General features: G+C 39.5%; 1 long non-coding RNA gene across 1 annotated transcript in view; it reads right to left on the bottom strand.

The window, feature by feature from the left end:
• The window catches only part of LOC133090236 (uncharacterized), a 52,223-nt gene extending 31,231 nt beyond the window's left edge, over positions 1 to 20,992 (bottom strand). Inside the window, exons 1-2 of the long non-coding RNA XR_009700790.1 lie at positions 20,917 to 20,992; positions 20,303 to 20,421 (exon numbers count right to left, since the gene is read on the bottom strand). This is a non-coding gene — a long non-coding RNA (uncharacterized LOC133090236). The remainder of the gene's footprint in view (positions 1 to 20,302; positions 20,422 to 20,916) is intronic.
• Positions 20,993 to 21,577: the final 585 nt, after the last annotated feature.

Below are 21,577 nucleotides of genomic sequence, written 5' to 3' on the forward strand. Positions count from 1 at the left end.
TAAGTTGACCTCAAATGTACCATGCTGCTTAAAATAGCAGAAAAGATCCTCTTTAATAACTGGCTTGGCTCTGAGCTAACCCACTAAAATATCAAATCACAAGAGTTATCATTGTGCCCAGTTCTGGCTGACCCTAGAGTTCTGCTGGGCCTCCACTAGGTTTAATAATGGCAAAATTCCCGAGTCTGTGCAGCCTATCTTCCAGTTGGAGGGGAGAACAGAAACCCATGTACATTATCTGGTAGGTTCGCCAGGAATAAATGCTATGGAGATTAAGCAGTATATGGTGAGGTGAGATTGTGGGCAGGGAGGAGCAAGGCTTTCAACTTAAACAGTAGACAGGATAAGTCTTACTGGGAAGGTGGAATTTGAACAGTCTAGAGGGAGGCAGATGAGTCAGACATCTGAGGGAAAAGCATTCCAGATCATGGGAATAACCTCTGCAAGGCCCAGAGGAAGGATGCCAGTGTCCTCAGGGAAGAATTATTAAATAATGTGGCTGGAATAGAGTCAGCAACTAGGAGGGAGGGAAGTAGGAAAGGAGGACAGAGAAGATGTGTGTGGAATTCCCTGCATCACCATTTATTGATTGAGTGATCACAAACAGTTAATTCAACCATCAAGTGTTTCAGTGAACTCAGTGCTTTTCCTATGGCCTAGTGACCTCTCAAGAGTTTTGGAAGGATAAAATAATGTAGGGAAGTGACTTATAAGCCATTGTTACTGTTCTATACATAAGGATAGATGGGTAGACAGGTAGATATAGATAGATAGATACATAGATAGATAGATGATAGATAAATAGAGAGATAGACAGATAGATACATAGAGAGATAAACAGAGAGATAGATAGATATAGACAGATAGAGAGATAGACAGAGAGATAGAGAGAGATAGGCAGATAGAGAGAGATAGATAGATAGATAAGATAGACAGATAGAGAGATAGATAGATACACAGATAGATAGATAGACATTCAGACAGAGAGATAGACAGATAGATAGATAGATAGAGAGATACACAGATAGATAGATAGACAAATAGACAGATAGATAGATAGATAGATAGATAGATAGATAGATAGATAGATAGATAGACACATAATAGAGTTACGGACTGAATTTCTGTAAAATCATAATTTTAAATAATAGTTTCATTGAGATATAATTTACCTTCCATATTATTTAAAGTGTACAATTTAATGTGTTATGCATCTACCACCACAATCAATTGTAAAACTTTCATCCACCCCCCCCGCAAAAAATAATCTACTATAAGTCACTCACTCCCCCACTTCTCCAAACCCTAGGCAGCCACTAATATACTTTGTCTCTACAGATTTGCCTAGTCTGGACATTGCATACAAATGGAATCATACAATTACTTAGCATGTTTTCAAGCTTCATCTATGTTGTAGCATGTATCAGTACTTGATTTCTTTTTATGGCTGAATAATATTCCATGGTGTGGATATTACTGTGTTTCATTGATCATTCACAGTAAATGGCCATTTGGGTTATTTCCACTTTGGGGCTCTTATGAATAATGCTGTTGTGGTTGGATTTACGTGCAAGTTTTGTATGCAGGTCTAGATTTGTTTTTTAAATTAACAGACTATTCTGGAGCTGTTTCTGGTTTACAGAAAAATTAAGCAGAAAGGACAGAGTTCTCATACTTCCTTACCTCTCAACCCAGTTTCCCCTATTATTAACATCTTATATTAGCATATTTGTTATAGTTAATGAACCAATATTGATACATTATTACTAACTAATGTCCATGCTTTACTTTACACTTCACTCTTTGTTTTGTACATTATATGATTTTTGACAAACGTGCAATAACCTGTATCCACCATGACAGAACCATACACAGGAGTTTCTCTGCCTTTAAAATTCCAGGCTTCACCCATCCTTTTCTCCCTCCCCACAACCTCTGGCAACCACTGATCTTTTGACTGTCTCCACAGTTTTGCCTTTTCCTAAATTTCATATAGCTGCAATCATATAATATGCACGTAGCCTTTGCAGATTGGCTTTTTATCACTTAGCAATATGCATTTAAGCTTCTTCCATGTCTTTTCATGGCTTCATAGCCTTTTCTTTTTAGTGCTGAATGCTATTCCTTTGTACGGATAAACAATAGTTTGTTTATCCATTCACCTATTGAAAAACATCTTGGTTGATTTCAAGTTTTGGCAATTATGAAAGAAACTGTTATAAACATCCATGTGCAGGTTTTTATGCGGACATAACTTTTCAGTTCCTATGGGTAAATACCAAAGAGCATGATTACTAGATCACTGTATGGTAAAAGTATGTTTAGTTCTGTAAGAAACTGCCAAGTATCCTGCTAGCAACAAATGAGAATTCCAGTTGTTCTGCATCGTCAACAACTTTGGTATTTCAGTATTTGGATTTTAGCCATTTGAATAGGTGTGTAGTGGTATCTCATTATTGTTCTAATTTAAAATTCCCTGATGACATGGAATGTGTAGCATCTTTTCATACGCTTATTTGCCATGTGTATATTTTCTTTTTTTAATCATAGTTGTTTTGTTTTTTTTTAACCAACACCTGGTAACTCTTGTCCTCCTGTGTCTATTTATATTGTCTTCTTTCTTTCTTTCTTTCTTGTTCTGTTTTTTTTTTTTTTTTTTTGAGCTTTTGATCATTTAGTCTTTTTCCTGGTATATCAAATTATTTTTTATATTAAAATTGGGCTTAACTTATTTTAGGAAACTATAAAGATACCTCCACATTCTGGATGTTATCGTTCTCTTGAAAAGATTTCCTTTTGCCCATGGCAGACAGTTACTATAGGGACTGGAAACCTTAGTCCATTCTCAGTTTGAGCTCATTCAAAGCTGTTTTTCAGTCTGTGTGAAGGTTGCTCTATTTCTGTCTTGTCCTTCCTCTACGGGTGTTGCCCTTTGGGATTACCATATGAGCGTTTGGATTCTCCCTATTCCCAACTACCCATGTATTTGTTAGGCTTTAAATGTAATGGTTTCCGCAGCCCTGTGAGACTAAAGATACACTTAGCTTGTCATTCCATTAGTTGTTGCCTTTAGCTTGAGCTCTTGCCGTTTGGCTTCTGTGGTTAGAGTCTTTTGAACTCCTTGGCTTTTCAGCTCCTAGGCTGTAAGATTTGAATCAGCAAATGCCCCAAGGAGAAAAGCTGCACCAAATGTCAGGCTTGCATCTGTGTTTCCCTTCTCTCCAGAATTTGGCCCACATGTCTTGGTGTCTCTCTAACATTCAGATGCCAGCGAACAGATGTTTTCTTACTTTATCCAGCTTTTCTAAAATGTCTTTAGACTTCACCTGATCTTATGTTATTATTCAACTATCATCTCAATTACCCCTAGGAAGAAAATTTACAATTTTATGTTTTATTTTCTTATTTTCTATATTACCTCAGTTTCTGTAGAGACCTTTTACCTGATTGTTCAGTCTAGTTCCTGTGTTACTAGTAAGATGGAGATAAGGTGGAGGCTTAAGAATATTGGGGGGAAACCACTGATGAATGATAGGTCTCGTTCGTTTTGTTTTTCCTCTCCTTATTTACTCTGGCACCCTACATTTACCTTTCTTCATTTGACCCAGTTGCCCAAATAAGGAACCCACTCTGGCAAACACCTGACTTTACTCTCATAAATGTCTGCATGTTAGGATTAGCTAGATGATGAACACCATGCCAAAGCTCTTTGTGCGAGACTTCTGCAGACTTTTGTTATCCCTTTAGTTTGCCTCTTGCCATCACTGCTCAGATTGTTGAGGTTTTCTAAGATTCTGTAGGTCAAACCTCTCTACCTGCATACCAGATGAGCCCTTCTCTCTTTCCTGAGCTCACTTGCAGGAAGTTAGCCCTCGGTTTTTCTTTTTCCCCATCCAATCATAATTGTTCATGAATTCCAAAAAGCCCTCAAAGTACCTGTCATCCCTTTCTCTCCTCTCTTTTTTATCAACACTGTTAAATATTAAGCATATATTTGCATACCTCTTTCTTACTGACAATGGAATACTGGAAGGCGCAATCATGCAGTGTGAGCCCCACCAAACTAGGACTCATACAACACTCTCCCCCAGGTCTAAACTTGTGACATCCACTGGTTTTCTTATAATATCTTATATGTATCTAAATTTGTTGTGATTTAGTTAATTCCTGAGTTATGTGACAATAAGAAATCAGTCAAATTAGCACTACAGAAGTGCAGCTTAGGCCTAGGGACCAGAACCAAGGACCACAAAAACCTGTTAACCAATAAGTTTCACTTGTACTTTGTGTTTAACAAGTGCTGAGGGTGAATGGGAAGTGAGGGAAAAGGAGTTTAACTTCATATCACAGAAACTTGCACTAAAATGAAGAGGAAAATGACCCAGTTCCTGGTTCAAGTCACTATAATCTGCTTCAATAAATAATAACAGCACATAAGAAAAACAAACACTATATGATAGGAACAATGGATAATTAATTACCAGATCAGGGAGGACAGATGACACTTGCTATGGGATTTCATTAAAGAAGGATTCCAAAAAGCACTGGCTTCTTGTGAGAAGACTTCTTAGAACAGGCAGCATTTAAACTGAGTCTTGAACAAGTATATAGAGGGTAGGGAACAGGCCTTCCGGGCAGGGAACAAGCACAGTGTCAGCAATGGCACAGAGGGCTTATGGAATAGGGAACAAAACTGGCTGAACACAGGAGTGCTACGTGTTGGGGAATATGGGGGAAAGGCTGACTGAGGTTGGTTAAATGAAACATAATTAGACGGAAGAGAAAGTAGGTGGAAAGACAGATGGAAGACTGTGGAAAGCCTCTGAAGATGGAGGTCAGCATAATAATATTAAGAAATCAGTGGTACTTTGACACTGTATGAATGTCTAGGTTTAAAAAATCAGGAAAACATAATAAAAGAATAAACTACTGATATAATGATATGTAACCAAAGGCCAGATACCAAAGAATACACACTGTGTGATTCCATGTATGTCATATATTGGTGATAGAGGTCAGCTTGGGTGTTGCCCTGGGGGAGTATGGTACAGAAAGAAGTAACAGAGAACCTTGTAGGGTGTTACAAATATTTTATAATATCTTGACCTGGTGTTGGATACATGGGTGCATAGAGATGTAAAAATTCAGTTATTAGCAATGCAACTGGTGTTTATTGTTTGTATGCATACATTAAAAAAAGACTCTAGTAGGTTAATTAGGCTGTCAGTTGTAAGAAGTAAATTTTGGTCAAGGAATAGCCAAGGTAGTAATGCAGTAATAAGTTATACATGTGCTCACTGTGCTCTAGAATGTCACGACTGGAATACAAGAAATATGTGTAAGAAAAAAGACAAATATTCAATATTGATGGTTAGATGAGCTGAATAAATTAGATCACTCTACTTTCAATTTAAGAACTTGGCCAGTGTTTGGATACCTTTGAACAAAGAAAAAAAGGAAATACAATTGTTATTAAGCATATGCTATGTATCAATCCCTGACTTATATTTTGACACATATAAACGTGCGAAATATTGCACCTTGTAACTGAGACAATGAAGATGAGCGAGGTAGCTGGTTTTGACACTAGAGGCTGAGAAAACAATCAGCTCATAATCGCAAGAAGTTTGAAGTCGGAGGAAAAGAATCAAGAGGAAATAGTGGTAAGTGCCAGGAGCTTCTGGAAACTACATAAGAGATGAAGACCCCAGAATTGTTGAGCTTTCTAAGAGGCCCAATGATTCAGGTAAAAACAGAAGGCTTAAAACTGAAACCTGGGGATATATGTATACATATAGCTGATTCACTTTGTTATACAGCAGAAACTAACACAACACTGTAAAGCAATTATACTCCAATAAAGATGTAAAAAAAAAAAAAATCCTGCAAAGTAACAATTGTTAGGACAAACAGTAAAGAATTATAAGAAAAATAATCACATGCCTGTCCCAACACAGAAATATCTTAAGCTCCATCTCAGCATTTCTCCGATTGGCCTTTCACAAAATACAGTCCCATCAGCTGAATATAGGTTTCTCAAGTAACTGTGAGTAAGACTGAATTAAAAAAATGAAATCAATTCCTTCCTCCAAAACTTTTCAGAGTATGTAATGTAACAAAGTGAAACTTGAATTTCATGTCGGGATGTAGAGTACGGCTCTTCCCAAATGCTTCTGTCTTGTAACTACATCAACATCATCTAAAACCAGTGTTCTGCAGGACAGAGACTGTGAAACGCTGCTCTCATCATGTAAGATATCAGGTCCTTCTCAAAATCCATTCTTCCTTCTGCCCTTTCTCATGTTGTCCCTGCCACCTGATGGGTCTCTCCTAAGCTCCACCTGCCAAAACCCTACCCATTTTTAGGATCTAAGAGATTATAAAAGGCTTACATTACTAAGAGGCAGAGAAAGAAATCCCTTCCCAGGGATCTACATTTCCTTCCTAGGGAAAAGAAAAATTGTAAAGTATACCACAGTGACCTTAAGTCTATGAATGTAACTATGTTGTGTTACTTTGAGTTCTGTAAAAGTCAATGTGCTACAATATATATGGATATGAATATTTGATCTCTTACATGTAGATCTGGCTGATAACTTTCATCATGAGCGAGGTTAATGATTAAGGAGCCACTGTATTTGGCTCAGCCCTTATAACCAGGGAATATTAAAATTGGAAAGGTCCCTAGATATTAGCAAATCTATCCACCTCATATTCTAAGTAAGGAAACTGAGACGTTCATAGATTGGATATTTATATTAACAAAGGATAAGGATATAAGATATTGGCAGATATATCTCTTAGATTAAGAATTTAGAGATTTTTGTAGAATACTAGGACATTATGTCCACTGATATTGAGACAATGTGCTTTTTTTTTTGTTTTTTTTAATTAATTAATTAATTTTTTTTTGGCTGCGTTGGGTCTTCGTTTCTGTGCGAAGGCTTTCTCTAGTTGTGGCAAGCGGGGGCCACTCTTCATCGCGGTGCGCGGGCCTCTCACTATCGCGGCCTCTTTCGCTGCGGAGCACAGGCTCCAGACGCGCAGGCTCAGCAGTTGTGGCTCACGGGCCCAGTTGCTCCACGGCATGTGGGATCTTCCCAGACCAGGGCTTGAACCCGTGTCCCCTGCATTAGCAGGCAGATTCTCAACCACTGCGCCACCAGGGAAGCCCAGAGACAATGTGTTTCTTAGTCATCATTTTCTATTGCCGTGACCAAGCGAGGTGGTAGTCAGTAGTTGTACAAAGGGAAAAAGATAACTTTACAAACTCCCAATTTATATACACAGGGAAATTCATCATTCATGTTATTTAAGCTAACTGGATGCAGTTTATCAGCTACATTGAGGAATGGTGAAGTGTCTATACAATTAACATGTTAGTTTCTGTCATGAGCTCCCTGTTGTTCAAGTGAGTTAATGGTTAGGACTCAACTAGGCACTTAGAGTCCATTATAAATCTGGACTAAACGTTTATCTGTGGAATCTTTATTCTTCTTTGGTGCCCTTAGGCAGAATTAGCTCTCTTATGTTTTGATAAATTCAAGTATTAAACAGGGCTAAGGTTTCACAAGTTCTTTGGCCTAAACATGAGGGTAAGGAGGACCAATGAGCTGGAGTACTTCTAGATTTGAGAATGGTCAGATTGAGGAAGAAGAGTCTTATACCAGAGGTGAAAGAAGACTGATTATAATTACCTATTTTTAAAAATTCCAACCCTTTTCAATGTGCTAAAGTGATCATGAAGTACATGGGTATGCTAGGAAGTAAGGGAGTCAACCAAGAACGTTCTGTAAGAGTTTGTGGATGGCAATAAAGAGGCAAGGAAGATAGAGAACATACTAGAAAAGGCTTCGGTTGGCCATAATGAAGTCAGAAGGAGAAGGAGAAGAAGAATGACAGATGCAATGGGAAAGAGAAAGCAAGAATAGAGAAGCAAAAGGCAAAGTAGAAAAATGAGACAAATTTGGAGAAGGAAATGAGGAAGAAAACTGGGTGAAAGAGGGAAGCACTGATGGTAGACCACATGACACTCAAAAATTAACACGATGCACATTTAAGATGTGCCACCAATGGCCATGGTCATTACCCTCAAATAGTTTACAATATGTGTTTCAAAGACATTTATAAATTGAAAATGCCATTAAAATAAGTGCCAGGGTAAAAGTATTCATGGAATTGTATGGGAGAATAAAAAGTCTCCCGTCAAAGAGCCTTCTGAGACATAGGAAAAAAAAGAAAAACCTAAAAAGCATAAGACTCTTCCTATTTTCATTTCCAATGATACATCCCAATCTTGATGATCAATCAGCGATTTAAATGTCAACTATAAACCCAGTATTTTATTAGCTGCTATGCAGTATACTGGAGCAATAGAAGAGAGAGGACCTCAAACCCTCTGTTCCCTCAAACTGAAAGGCAGGCTTCCTGACCCCTCCAGACCACTACTGGACACAGGGAACACACACTAATGTTTCAGGACCCCAACCAACAGTCACCTGCTTTGTGATTACTTCCGTGACACACCCCCACTAACACCACTGACTTTGCTGCTCCTACGGGACATTACATATATTTCCTATTTTAACACATACCACAGTGCATTATAATTATGATTGCAGATACATGTTCTAACAATTTAAAGAGAATGATGACTTTTTTGCTCTTTACATCTTGCTATTTCCCTTCTCATAATACTTCTTGAAGAGAAACCATAAGAGTATAAACAAACACAAAAAACAGAAAATATACAAAATGTGTGCTTTGCGGCTTAACACAAACTTAAGTAAAATTAGTTCTGACAGCATCCAGCATGACAAACTTCCATGGTACAAATGAGAATGGACCAAGGTTTGAGCAGGTACAGGAGACAATCCAGGCATGAACAACACCAAGAAAAGGTAGACAGGAAGTAACATGGTGTGTAGGAAATCACGAGACCAGTCTGATGGGGAGAGACTTAAACAAGACTGAAACTCACTTTCTAAACCTCCATCTCCAATTGGACAATTCGCAAGACACAGGTGCACCAAAGTGGCCTATTTATTCAATCCCTTTAATGGGGAGGAACAGTTTAAAATTTTACCCGCTTAGTTTGCCACAAAAGCAACTATCAAATGTTGGCAGGACACAATGAAGGCTTACCTTTGTTAACGTAGTTAAGTCTCTCTCTCTCAGAACTAGCCCATTTAGCTCCAGGTTCCTTATTGCACCCGACGCACTTACACAGCATTCATGAGCTTTACACAACTGGAAGGTCACATCTTTATTTCTTATTGCAGGAACACAACTTCTGGAAACTTTATTTCTGTCACAACCTAAAGCAAAATTATTGTAAAATGAGTGATTTAAACCGTACATTTTATCATCATTAAAAAGCATCTAAAAAGAAAAAAAAGCATCTGCTCTGTGCTAAGGATTAGAAACGACTCCTGCCCTTAAAGTCTCATTAAGGAGGGACATGTATAAACTCAAAATTTCAATCACATGATATAAAGAACCATAACCCTTATGCACAGAGGTTCCTATGGAGGCAAAAAGTTATATCTAAGTGACCACTTCATGATAACCCTGAAGTACAATCGAGAAAGATGAGGCTCTGCAGAGTTGGAGGAGGAGGTGCAGTAACTGCACAGGGAGCAGCTGTGCAAAGACACTCAAGCCTGACACCTGCTGGGCACTGTAAATACTGCAGGTGGGGATAACTAAACGCCAGGGGTCCAAGTGTGAGAAGGGACGAAAAATAGAGATGTTGGCGGAAGCAAGCCTGGGAGAGAGCATGGCTTGTATCCCACAGGTGATGAGGACTGGGGCTACCACTGGCTGAGTAAGGGTGCCTCCGCTGATTAGAAAAAGGCGCCCCGCTGCTGAAGGACCAATTAGATAAAGGGAGTGATCACAAAAAGCTCCCCTTCCTCAGGGCCAAAGAGCCCCAGGAGGCTTGACCGAGCACAGTTCAGACTACAGGCCTCTGGGCAGAGCACACGCTGGGCGGCTAGTATGCACTAACTCTGTGTGGGCAAGTCATTAGCAGCATTATTTTAGGCGTATCTTTTCATGTTAGAAGATCACTCAACCCGAGTAGGCAGATGAACTTAGAGGAACTGAGTCCAGGGGCCGTGAAACCACCCAGGAGCTTCTGCCATAGTCCGGGCAAAATGTAATGTGGATGAAGAAGCAAATTTACGAGGAGGCCAAAATCTACAAGCTAGACCCACTGGATGAAAAACATAAAGAAAGTTCAGTGAAGGAACTCTGAAGAGAATGGGCTCTGCAATAAATTTTTCTTACAATCAAGGTAAAACATTAGGCAACATTAAGTACAGTGGCCTTTAAGGTCCCTTCCAACTCTAATTTCTTCTGATTTCTAACTTATTACTCTGGTTAAGTAAAGTCCCTTCAGAGGGACAGACCAGTTCCTACACCTGAATGGGATGCAAAGAATAATCTGACTTCTCTTCACCAGGAGATGAGTTGAACTGTCCTTGCAGAAGAGATAACACATGGTGTGAACCCCAGATCCTAGAAAAGGGCCAGGCACACAATAAGTATTCAGCTTTTTGAAAACAAATGAACAATCATTTCCTCTCCTAGATCTTCACACCCTTCCTCTGCTGGCTACTTTCTTTCAGCTTATAAGCATCCTCAATATACCCACTTAAAAAGCTTTCAGACCTATGATTCTTTGGATCTTCTTGTGGGTAACGTAAGTCTCTCCCATGCCTTCAAACACCTGTCCTCCCAAAAAGCCCAGATCTGTACCTTGGGCCCAGACCTGTCTACCAGGCCCCTCAAAAGCACTGAAGATGAAGTAAGATCCTCTCCCCAGCCCCAATCCCTTCCTACTGTGCTCTGTATCTCACAAAAAGATGCAGCTGTAAACTGTCACCCACGCTTGCTGCCCTCCCTTTTCTAACTGGTCACCAGGCCCCACCCATTCCCTCTCAGATCTCCGAAATCCAGTCCAACCTTTTACAACTTAAGTGGGACCCTTAGATTACAATTCACCCTGCACCCAATCAAGTGCTTTCCACACGGAGGTCCGAGTGAGTCTCTAAACCAGAAGTCCATCTCACTGTTGTTTAGCGTTTCCCACAGCCTTCAGGATAAACATCCAAACTTCTGACAGGACAAACAAGGCCCTTTTCTGTTTGGCCCCAGTAGGTTTCCAGTATCAACTCTCATTTCTTTCCCAAAACCTGAGTTCCACTCGTGTACCTTAGTTTTGCCATATTTTCTTATAGTTCTCAAACTTTGACACACACTGCTCCCTCCTGCCACCCCAGGAGCTTCTACATATCCTTAGAAAGGATGGCACCTCCTCCAAGAAGCCTGAACTCTCCCTTCCAAGATTCTGTGCTCTGCAAAGGGGAAGGGGGGGGAGGGATAAATTAGGAGTTTGGGATTAACATATACACATGACTATATATAAAATAGGTAATCAACAAGGACCTAATGCATAGCACAGGGAACTCTACTCCATATCCTGCAATAACCTGCACGGGAAAAGAATCTGAAAAAGAATGGATATATGTATAACTGAATAACTTTGCTGTACATCTAAAACTAACACAATATTGTAAATCAAGTATACTCCAATATAAAATAAAAATTAAATCAAAAAAAAAAAAAGATTCTGTGCTCTGCAGCACCAGAACTCACTTCTTCCAGAGCACTGACTACCATGCTTGTGTTTACTTGCCGCCCAGTAGAAGGGGAGATTACCTAGGGCATAAGCATCGTCTCCAGCAGCCCTTGGTTCTGACAACTCATTCAAGTGCCAGGATACTTTACACACATAACCTGCTTAATTAATTCTAAGAACCCACAGAAAGAGTGGTTTTTAATGTCATTTTACAAGTGTGGGGATTGCAGTTCAAAAGTAACCTGGGCTTCCCTGGTAGCGCAGTGGTTGAGAGTCTGCCTGCTAATACAGGGGACATGGGTTCGAGCCCTGGTCTGGGAAGATCCCACATGCCGTGGAGCAACTAAGCCCGTGCACCACAGCTACTGAGCCCGTGCGCCTAGAGCCCATGCTCCGCAACAAGAGAAGCCACCGCAATGAAAAGCCTGCACACCGCAACAAAGAGTAGCCCTCGCTTGCTGCAAATAGAGAAAGCCCACGTGCAGCAACAAAGACCCAACGCAGCCAAAAACATAAATAAATAAATAAATAAAAATAAAAATTTAAAAAAACACAAAAACACCATCACAGAAATATCCAGAATAATATTTGACCAAATAACTGGGCATGGTGGCCCAGACAAATTGACATGTAAAATTAACCACCTAAGCCATAGTTTTGTCATCTTTTACTGAGAAATTTGACTTATCTGAACTATTTTGATACCTAGAAGACACCTTCTAGAGGTAACACCCTCAGTTTTTTACATGGTAGGCAGCAGAGGGAAAGAGCCCATTTGCCCAGTCAGATGACACCTAAAAGGATAAAATTCTGTCCTCTCTCTCCAACCCACAAGGATGAATGCCAAAAACACATCACTTATATCTGCTTTAGCTAACATATGATAGGTCTGGAACAGACCTATGCTCCCAGCAAGTCTCATGAAATGCTGTTTCATTAAGGGGAGACTTTACTTGCTAAGATTAGAAGCAAAAGAGGGTGGTGGATGAAAAACTGCCCAAGGATATAAGTTCATGCAAGGGAGCAGGAGAGAGAATGGGTATCCGAAGATGTGCGCTCTGAGCCAACACTAATTCCGCAGCATCAGGTTGTAATTCAGGGAGCCAAACTGCTGGGGTTTTTTTCCCCCTTTTTTTTTCCCCCAAAGAGGGACAAATCAAGCATACTGACAAAGGAAGAGCATTAGTCACCACAGATAAACTCCTTTTTAGAGGTGATATCGCAAATGATTTGGCTCAGTGTAGACTATGATTTGGCTCCACAAACCATAAGCTGGAGCATTTCATTCCAGGTCCCTCCTCAAATATCCATGATAGGTGGAAATGTGGTATCAGTAGTTTTTGAAATCTTCCCAGGTGATTGTAATATGCAACCAGGGCTGAGAATCTGGAGATGTAGAGAGAATTTAAATTGAACTTTAGTTAAACAGTAAAACAAGCTCTGACTCTACTGGCTGGAGCTAGACAAGGGATATGGATTTAGTGGGATGAGAAGATAAAGAACACCAGGGAGTAAATCAAATGCTTTACACCTGTGCTTAGCTAATTGCTACTCAGATAATTCAGACAATCTTACGGCACCTGAACCCTGAAATTCCTTAGTTCTGTTTAAAAAAAAGTAACTCTTCAAGTACCTGAACTCTGAGAATCATGTAAATCATAAAGAAAAAGAAGAAATCTTACTTTTTGAATTTGTTGATTTCATATATACTGTTTCACTTTCATGATATTAACTAGATATTTTTCTTTCCATTTTATGTTTGAGGAAAGTAAGGCTTTAAAAATCTCAGTAATTTTCTCAAGGTCACTTGTTAAGGGTGTGGTAGGCAGCATAATGGCTCCTAAAAATGCCCTCACCCTAATCCCTAGAACCTATTAATATGTTACCTTACATGGTAAAGAGGACTTTGCAGATATGACTGAAGTTATAGACCTTGAGATAGAAAGATTATCCTGGATTACCTCATGGAACAAATCTAATTGCATGAGTCCGTAAAAGCAGAAAACCATTCCCAACTGTAGAAAGAGAAAGAGAGAGATGTCCTAATAGAAGCAGAATCAGAGATGCAACATTTTGGGTTTTGTAGGTGGAGAAAGGGGACTCTGAGTCAAGGACTACAAGTGACCGCTGGAAGCTGATAAAGTCCAGGGAACAGAAACACCCCTAAGAGCCTCCAGAAAAGAATGTAGCTCTGCCAACACTTTTTTTTTTTTAAACCATCTTTATTGGAGTATAATTGCTTTACAATGGTGTGTTAGTTTCTGCTTCTTAACAAAGTGAATCAGCTATACACATTCATATATCCCCATATCTCCTCCCTCTTGCGTCTCCCTACCACCCTCCCTTCCCTATCCCACCCCTCTAGGTGGACACAAAGCACAGAGCTGATTTCCCTGTGCTTTATGGTTGCTTCCCACTAGCTATCTATTTTACATTTGGTAGTGTATATATGTCCATGCCACTCTCTCACTTCATCCCAGATTACCCTTCCCCCTCCCTGTGTCCTCAAGTCCATTCTCTATGGCTGAGTCTTTATTCCTGTCCTGCCCCTAGGTTCTTCATAACCATTTTTTCTTTTTTTTTAGATTCCATATATATGTGTTAGCATACGGTATTTGTTTTTCTCTTTCTGACTTACTTCACTCTGTATGACAGTCTCTAGGTCAATCCACCTCACTACAAATAACTCAATTTCATTTCTTTTTATGGCTGAGTAATATTCCATTGTATATATGTGCCACATCTTTATCCATTCATCTGTCGATCCTGCCAACACTTTTACTTTACTCAATTGAGACCAATGTCAGACTTGTAAGGTAATAAATTTACGTTGTTTTGAGTCACTAAATTTGTGGTAATTCGTATGAAAGCAATAAAAAACAAATACAGAGGTCCTACAAGAGCCAGGCTATATATTTATATTTAAGTATTTCTAAAATGAATTTAACCTTGTGATTGACAGCAGCAGCAGCTTCCAAGGGATCCCACCACACACCTGAGGCAAAAGCAGCCTAATAAAGAAGCAGTGACAGCAGCAGGTCACTGCCCCACACTCGGGGTAGAGGGGGATTTGATCTACTGTAGCAGCAGCATAGCCTGAATGGGAATGCATCCTCCTGTGGCACTAGTCCCATCAACATTAGTCTAATCTGCTAGCATCTGCTGTGCCAACAGGCCCAACATATACAAACCCTCCAACTCAGTAGCATTAAGTGAGCCAGGCTCAGTGTTTTCTGAAACGCATATCCAATGGCACTGGAAAGCCCAGATATCACCTACTGTTACGAAAACATAAAAAAACAGTAACAGAAGACTGGGAACTTCAGAAAGAAAAGGGGAACAATGGAATGGGTGAAAACAAATGGGGTAAATATAAGAGACTATCATTAGCCTCATGAGTTTCTTAAATTCTATATGATGGTCAAAGCAAAAATTATGACACCATCTGATGTGGTTCTCAATGTATATAAAGGAAATACTACAGAAAATCATACTTTAAAACTGGGGAATATTAAGAGACCTAAATGGAAGTAAAATTTTGAAACTTCACTTGAAGCAATAAAACACTGATTCCAGTAGGCTATGATAAGTTACATATGTATAGTGTAATGCCAAAAGCAACCACTAAGAAAACTATACAAACAGTATACACAAATGATTATAAGTAAATTAGATTAAAATGGACTTATTAATAAATGTTTAAGTAACCCACAAGAAGGCAAAATAAGAGAAACACAGGATTGAGAAACTAAGGTAAAAGACAAAACAAAAAATAAAATGGTGGACCTAATCTTTAACATAGCAATAATTACATTAACTGTAAATGATCTAAATAACCAAGTCAAAGAGAGATTGGAAGAGTAGATGAAAAAATCACAAGCATGATCCAACTATATACTGTCTATAAGAAGCTTACTTTAAACATCATGATATAGGTAGTTCAAAGTAAAAGGATGAAAAAGATATATGAACATTAATCAGAAAAAGCAGGAATGGCTATATTAATATCAGATAAAGTAGATTTCAGAGCAAAGGAAATTATTAGGGGCAAAGAGGGTCATTACATAAAGATAACAGGAATAATCCACCTAGATGACCTAGTGATACTAAATGTGTGTGCACCAAACAACAGAACTTCAAAACACACGAAGCCAACACTGAAAAAGGTAAAAGGAGAAAATTTTAAATCCACAATTATTATTTGAGACTTCAACACAGCAATTTATAGAACTACCAGAGAGAAAAATCAGCAAGGATATGGAAGAACTGAAAACATCATCAATCAACAGGATATAACTGACATTTAAAGAACACACTCAATAAAAGCAGAATACACATTCAAGTGTCCATGGAACATTCACTCATATACCATATACTGGGTGATAAAAAAACATTAGCAGATTTAAAAGAATTAAAATCATAGAGAGTATGTTCTCTAGCCACAATGGAATCGGACTAGAAATCAGTAACAGAAAGACAACAGGAAAATCTTCAATCACATGAAAACTAAACATCACAATTCCAAATAACTCATGGGTAAAAAGTCAAGGAAAAATTTTTAAATGCATAGAATAAAAGAAAATGGAGATATAACAGATCAAAGTTTGTGGAATGAAGTGAAAGCAATGCTGAAAGGGAAGTTTATAGCACTAAATTGGGAAAGAAAATATTTCAAAGCAATAATCTAATTTTCTATATTAAAATAGTAAAAACGGAAGAGGAAAAAACACTAAACAAGCAGAAAGAAGGAAATAATAAAGATGAAACAAAAATCCATGAAACTGAAAACAGGAAAATAGGGGGGAAAAATCAATGAAACAATAGGGTGGTTCTTTGAAATAAACAATCTAATCAATAAAGATGTAGCAAGACTGATAAAGATAAAAAGAGAGATGGCACAAATCACAGATATCAGAAATGCAACCAGGGATACCATGACATATCCTGCAGGTTAATAAGGGACAAGTTATTATGAACAAGTCTACACTATAAATTCAAAAATGTAGATGAAATGGACCAATGCTTCTACACCCAAAACTACCAAAACTCAGCCAAGATGAAATAGATAATCTCAATTTTCCTGTAACCATTAGAAACACTGATTTTTCATTTAAAAACTCCCAAAAGAAATATTCAGGCTTAGATGTTTCACTTTTACCCAAGACTTAAAGAATTAACACCAATTTTACATGACTTGATAAGAAACAGAAGTAGAGGGAACAGTTCCTAATTAATTTTATGAAGCCAGTATTAGCTTGATACCAAAACCAGACAGGGATAGTACAGAAAGAAGAAAACTACAGACCAATATTTTTATGAAATTGGCTGTAAAAATCCTCAGCCAAATATTAGCAAATTAAATCCAGAAATATATAAAAAGAATAATATACCATGACCAAGTGGTATTTATTCCAGTTATGCAAAGTTGGTTAAATATTTGAAAATCAAACAATGTAATCCACCATATCCAATAAATTAAGGGGGGAAAGTCATGTGATCCTATCCATTAATGCAGAGAAAGCATTTGACAAAATCCAATCCCATTCATGATTTTAAAAAAAGAAGAAAGAAAACTCCAAGCAAACTAGGAATAGAAAAGGAACATACTGAAACTCATAAAGATGATCTACAAACAACCTATACCGACATTATATTTAACTCTGAAAGACTGAATGCTTTCTCTGTAAGATCAGAAACAAGGCACCGATATCTGCTCTCACCACTTTTATTAAATATATTACTGGAGGTTCTAGTAAGAAAATAAAGCAAAAATAAATAAATACATAAATTTAAAAGTTAAGTTTTTAAAAAGTTTATTTAAAAGATAAAAGGACTATTCCTACTATGTTGAATAGGAAGGAATATATCCTACTGAATGTTGAATAGTAATATATCCTATTATATTGAATAAGGAAAAGTAAAACTGTCTACATCTGAAGATGACATGATAATCTAAATGGAGAAAATACCAAGGAATCCACAAAAAGCTTGAGAAATAATATTAGTTTGTAAATGTTTTAGAGTACAAGATCAACACAATTTTATCAAATTATATATAACAAATGTGTAGAAGCTTAAATAAAAATATGTGATGCCATTTACAACTGACCTAAATAAATACTTAAATATAAGCCCAATAAGACATTTATAGGACCTCTATACTGAAAATTACAAAATGCTGATGAAGAAAATTTTAAAAGTCCCAAATAGGGAGACATACCTTGTTCATGGATTAGAAAACACAACATAATAAAGATGTCAATTCTCCCCAAGTTAAGAGGCTTAACACAATTACTCTTAAAATGCCCTCAAGGTTTTTGTGGATATAGACAAGCTTCTTCTAAGATTTATATGGTAAGAAGAGGCTGAAGAATAGCTAAAACAATTTGTAAAGGAAGGTTAAAATGGGAGGAATTAATCTACCCAATTTCAAGATTTTGCAGTAATGATGGAGGGTAGATACATAGATCAATGGAATGGAACAGAGAACCCAGAAATAGACTGACATAAATACATTTAACTTGTTTTTGACAGCAGTGCAAAAGCTATCAAGGAAGAATAGACTTTTCAAAAAATGGTACTGAAACAGTTGGACATCCCTCGACAAAAACAAACAAACAAAAAACGAACCTTAACCTAAACCTTACACACCTTACACAAAAATTAAATCAAAGTGGATCATAATCTTAAATGTAAAAGCAGGACATTTTTAGAAAAAAAAAATAGGAGAAAATCTTTGGCATCTAGAACTAGGTGAATAATTCTTAGACTTGACACCGAAAGTATGATCAATAAAAGTAAAAACTGATAAATTGGATCTCATCAAAATGAGTTAAAAATGCTTCATAGAAGATCCTTTTAAGTGGATGAAAACTCAAATTACACAGTGGGAAAACCTATTTGAAAATCCCATATGAGACAAATGACTTGTTTCTATAATATACAAAGAACTCTCTAAACAACTTAAAAAAATCCAACTAGAAAATAGGCAGAAGACAGGAACAGACATTTCATGGAAGAGAATATACACATGGCAAAGAAGCACATGAAAAGATGTTCAACATCTTTAGCCATTAGGGAAATGCAAATTAAGACCATAATGAGATATCAGAGAATAACTAAAATTAAAGTATAGTGACAACATCAAATGCTGGCGAGTACGTAGAAAAATTATATCACATCACTGGTGGGAAAATAAAATGGTTTAGCCACTCTGAGAAACAGCTTGACAGTCTCTTTCAATCCTAAAAGTAGATTCACCCTACAATGCAGTAATTGTACTCTTGAGCATTTATCCAAAAGAAACAAAAACTTAATGAAGTTCCCACAGAAACTTACACATAAATGTTCATAGCAGTTTTATTTCTAATAGCCAAAAACTGGCAACTACCCAAATGTCTTTCAATGGGTGAATGTTGCAACAAATTGTGATAAAATCTTATGATAGAATACTACCGAGCAACAAAAAGGAACAAATTATTAACATATGCAAAAATTGAAATGAACTTCAAGGGAATGATGTCGAGGGAAAAATTTTAAAAAGCCAATCTCCGAAGATTAAGTAATTCATGATTATGTTTACATATTATTCTTAAAATAACAAAACTGTGGAGATGGAGAACAGATTAGAAGTTGCCAAGGGTTAGAGATGGGGGTAGAAGGTACAGCGGGGGAACTTTGTGAGGTTTTTGTGGTCCCAGTACAAATAATACAGCAATCTGGGTTTTAATCCCTAAAGATTTTTAAAAGCAATTCCTAATAAGAGGTATCCAGATTATTTAGCAATGGCAGCATGTTAGAGGTATAGCTCCCCAACATGACAACTTCGAAAGAGATCTATACTATCAATACTAATTTAATGCATATGTTAATTTTAAAAAGGCCAGTCACAATACTTAAATGGTACATATCTTAACGATATTATTCTGGGTATCCAGCTACACCAGATGGACTAGCAGGATTTTCTGTACATTCAATCTTATTTAAGACAGTAAATCTTATAATAAGACAGTTAAAAAAAGAAAAAGAAAAATAACAAACCTCAACTACAGTTGGATATTCTCATAGGAAGATGAGGTGAAAATATGCAGCAGCGGTTCAAAAGCTTAAGCAGTGGCACCTAAATTTGGCTGCACATTAGAAGCATCTGAAGCACTTCTTAAAAACCCTCACACCGACGGTTGGTCATCCTAGACCAATAAAATCATTTTAAATCTCCTCAGACGATGCCAATGTCTAGCCAGAACTGAGAACCAGCGGACTAAGCAGAAGGGGATGTTTCTACAAAGATCTCTTAACAGTAAGTCCTTTCACCCAATCAGATTTACCTCCCCGCAAAGGGGTAAAGAAGGCTAGATGTTGTCCATACTTGCTTAGCTTTAATTAGCACTTGTGACTTGCCCAAAACCTACATCATGTTTCCCCTAAATTTCATGTTATTCCCTAAATTTTTCAAACCCAGGGGTAAGGGGTTTGCCAGGATGAGATTTTAAGTGCTCACACAGGGGAAGTCCCTGGCAAACCAGGACAGCGGTCACTCTACGTTGAAATGTAAAGCATCCTAAATAACCCTGACACTGCTCCCAGATACTAGTCTGTGCCAACCAGTGGAGAAAAGGCATTCTCCATTACTACCACGGCAAATGCTACTGCACTTACCTTGGCTAGTCCCTATCTTTTCCAGGCGCCACTCCCCTTCACCTGCTGGTGGACGCTTTGGCCAGCTGACAATGCAGATATTTTCAAACTTTAAGGTGAATGAAAATCATCTGGAGAGCCTGTTATAACAGAGATCACTGAGCCCCACCAGAGTTGCTGATTCCATAGGGCTGGGACCCGGCCCTAAAACTTGAATATCTAACACATTATCAGGGGACGCTGGTAAAGCTGGTCAGGTAAAGTCTGGTAAAGCTGGTCAGGAAAAAGAAACCCGACGTGTCAGATCATAAAGTACAGAAGGGCAAGCCCGCCGGCAGTCCAGGCCCGGGGGTACCCCGGTCCCCAGCCCTACAGAGCCAACGGCAGCCCGGCTCGGGCGCCCCTCGGAAGCGCGGGGTCCCCGCGGCCGAGTCTGCGCCCCCTGCCGGCCCCGGCTCCCCTCTGCCCACCCTGCGCGCGGGGGCTGGAAACGGCCGTGGAGAACCACGGCGGGGCGGGAAGGGGGGCTCCAAAGAGGGTCTGGCGACTCGAGTCGCTCCGTTTCTCAGTGGGCTCAGCGCGCGCCGTGGGGGAAGAGGGGCGGGGGTCGGGAAGAGGGGACGGGCGGCACTCACGTAGACCGGCAGCGGCCACGGGTAGACTGCAGGCTCGGCCCCCACAGGCGACTCCAGCCTCAGCTTCTCCCCCGTGTCTTCGCGCGCAGCCTCCGGACCAGGCTAGTCTGGCGGTTGGGGGAGGGGCGGGGCGCCGCCGGCGGGGGCGGGGCAGGCGGGCGGGCGGGAGGCTGAGGGGAGGGGGCCTGGCCTGGGCCTCAGCCGCCGCCGCCGCCGCCGCGCTCCCGTCTGGCCCCCGGCTCCCTCTTTCTGGTCACCGGCCCGGGGCCTCCAGCGCTACCGCCAACTCGGGCCGGCGTGAGGCGAGCACAATGAGCCGGGGCCGGGCTGAACCACTCACTCGCGGCGCGAGCACCGGCCGCCCCGTGGACTCGCCCGCTCTCACGCACGCACGCACGTACGTCTTCGGCTGCCCCCGGCCACCCCCACCGCCCCGAAGTGGGGACCCGGGGAGACCCCTCGAGGCGTGGGGTGGCGGGTTCGACTCCCGCCCTTGACGTACCGTGACACACCCCGCCCCAATAATAAGACTATAATTCCTCATTAAATATGACAGCCGGAATCCCGGCTTCTGTTCACAAAAATGCCGTGTATTTAGCCTATGCTAGGCACCAGACCCTGGACGCTCAGTACTGGCAAAAAAGGAAATGCCCTGCCCTCA

This window comes from Eubalaena glacialis, chromosome 4, assembly GCF_028564815.1.
Source record: "Eubalaena glacialis isolate mEubGla1 chromosome 4, mEubGla1.1.hap2.+ XY, whole genome shotgun sequence".
Classification (NCBI taxonomy): Eukaryota; Metazoa; Chordata; class Mammalia; order Artiodactyla; family Balaenidae; genus Eubalaena; species Eubalaena glacialis.